Source organism: Pinus tabuliformis, chromosome 3_2 (genome assembly GCF_031772625.1).
Source record: "Pinus tabuliformis cultivar Carrire ecotype Pingquan chromosome 3_2, CPIR1, whole genome shotgun sequence".
Taxonomy (NCBI): domain Eukaryota; kingdom Viridiplantae; phylum Streptophyta; class Pinopsida; order Pinales; family Pinaceae; genus Pinus; species Pinus tabuliformis.
Window position 1 is genome coordinate 198,498,826 of NC_142302.1, and position 2,482 is coordinate 198,501,307.

General features: G+C 45.0%; 1 pseudogene; it reads right to left on the reverse strand.

Moving 5' to 3' along the window:
• Positions 1-1,266: 1,266 nt before the first annotated feature.
• LOC149180447 (phosphoglucomutase, cytoplasmic 2 pseudogene) lies at positions 1,267-2,030 on the reverse strand (annotated as a pseudogene).
• Positions 2,031-2,482: the final 452 nt, after the last annotated feature.

Here is a 2,482-nt window from a genome sequence, read left to right on the forward strand (position 1 = left end):
CGATTAATGGCCTAACAGACGCGCCAGTTGGCCTTCCTGGCATTGTTGTTAGCGCGAAAAACGCCAATCCCCTTCTACTCAGAGAAAATCATCTGAGTCTGAGCCAGGTGTTCTGCAGTCCACCTGCTCCTACGAGCACAAAGCTCTCGTGTACACACAGCCACAAAGGCACTTTAAGCCACACAGGCAATTCCGCCACACAGGCAAGCTAGCTTCAAAAGGCACTTCAGCCTCAAAGACCATATAGATGGTTTCTGGCTCACCACCAACCATTCAGCCACAAAGGCACTTCAGTCACAAAGACTATATAGATGGTTTCTGGCTCACCACCAACCATTCACATTCAGTGACAAAAGATGGTTTCAGGCTGACCATAAACCATTACAAAGTGGTTTTAAGATCACCACGAACTTTCAGATGCCCTTAAAAATCTTACATCTGATTCTACATTTTGGAGTTTCTGAGTACATACAATGACTATTGCAATAACATGCTAGGGAGTCTATTCCACAAACCACACTAACTCAAACAAAACAAAAAAATCTGCTTTGTTGTCCACCATAAACGTTGTTGCTGCTCCTTTACCTCATCTGTGAGGGATAAAGAAACCGGAACATAGGCACTCACAGCCACACAAAGAGAACACAATTTTCCCTTCATGAACAATAATTCAGGACTCCACGGTCCAATCCTCCATCGCATTTAAGTATCCAATTCTCTTGGCATCGCAACATAATGCCACTTCCCCTACTCACAGTATCAAGGCTAGTCACTGTTTTCAAGCATACTGCCTCATGCTTGCTAGCAATCTGCAACACGATCTTGATCGTCCTCCAATCTCTGATGTAGCTCCAATTGATGTCGTTTTCACTGTCATGTGTTCACCATTCCCTGCAAATCTGCTTAGTGTTGGAATGACCAGTTCCAACACACTAAGCATTGTGACAATAGTTGGTCATACTACTATCACTTAAATTACAACTAGTTTCATTGTCATGACAGTTAATCAATACATCATCAGAGAATTAAAAAAAACATTTCGACAATAGCATAAATTTCTCTATATATCTAGCAGCTCCAACATGGCCGCTCACGGCCTTCCAGCATACAAATTTTGACACCGTCCAGCTCTCAATTACCAGATCTTTGATGTTCGACCTGGAGCGCCATCGCAATTTTCGACCCACCGTTACCAGGACTGCTGACTGTTCGGCATCACCGTCGGCTCCCAACCACAACAGATCACTGGTCTGTTAGCAAGTACTACTAACACGCCACTTGTGAATCACGTCCGATCTTGGTGGACTCCGCTTCATATTGCTCAATATACAACCGAATGGTTGCACCTACAGATCCAGTACCAGAAAGCCGGAATACCAGTCGAGATCCATCTTCAAAAAGATAGCATACACCCTGGTGTTTGGAAACTGAACCATCAACCGGATCTTTGTATTCAAATTCATCGGCATCCACGACACCAGAAACATCTGGCCTCACTTCCTTAATTAATTTGTTAACTTCAGGGAGAGAAGACTGCAGCTTAATTAAATGTGACATGAGCTCCTTGGCAGCACCTGCATCAACATTTTCATAGTCATAACGTGTATAATAGTGGCGACCATAAGAAGCCCAATGGTTACGGACTATGTCCTCTACAGTGACAAGCTTCCCGCCATCAAGGTTATCCTTATTTTTGTAAGCTAGAATTGAAAGACATGCTAAAACTGCCCAGACTCCATCCTTCTCTTGGATATGGTCAGAACCAGTGCCGAAACTCTCTTCACCACAAACAGAACACATTCCAGCATCCATTAAATTTCCAAAAAACTTCCAGCAAGTGGGCACCTCAAAAAACCTAAGATTAAGACTTTTTGCAACTACATCAAGTGCAGCTGATGTCGGCATGCTTCTTGCAACACCTTTCAATCCAGAGCTGAAGTATGGAATGGCTTCAACTGCATTTGCTGCAATAATGGTAACAGAATCTGATGGAGTCACAAAAAACCTCTTGCCAAGAACCATATTACGATCTGCATTTGGAGTGCAATTTATTAATGAGCTCTCACTAGCAGACAGCTCCTCCGTGAAGGCACGACCGACAGCCACAGGATCTCGGCCTCAAACAAATACAGGCAGCCGCATAAAGTGGATCCAATTACCAATCGTCAGGGCGTCGTAGCCGCAGAGCTGATCTCCTACCGAACGGTGTAGGGCAGCGAACCCATCGAAATCCAGTCTGTCGGCGCCAAAGGGGAATGTTGCACAGCTCAACACACTCACGGAAACTATTCAAGGCACCACTTCGGCCTTCTTGCACCAGCACTCATAGGAGTTCAAGCTGCCACTGACAGAGTTGTTGTGCGCGTTCCTAAACAATGACCAACTACGGGTTCCAGTGCTCAAATCGGACATGAAACCAACAAACCAACGTTGCACCATAACTCAACTTCTCGGTAGCACTCCACGACCACCAGGACGCGTC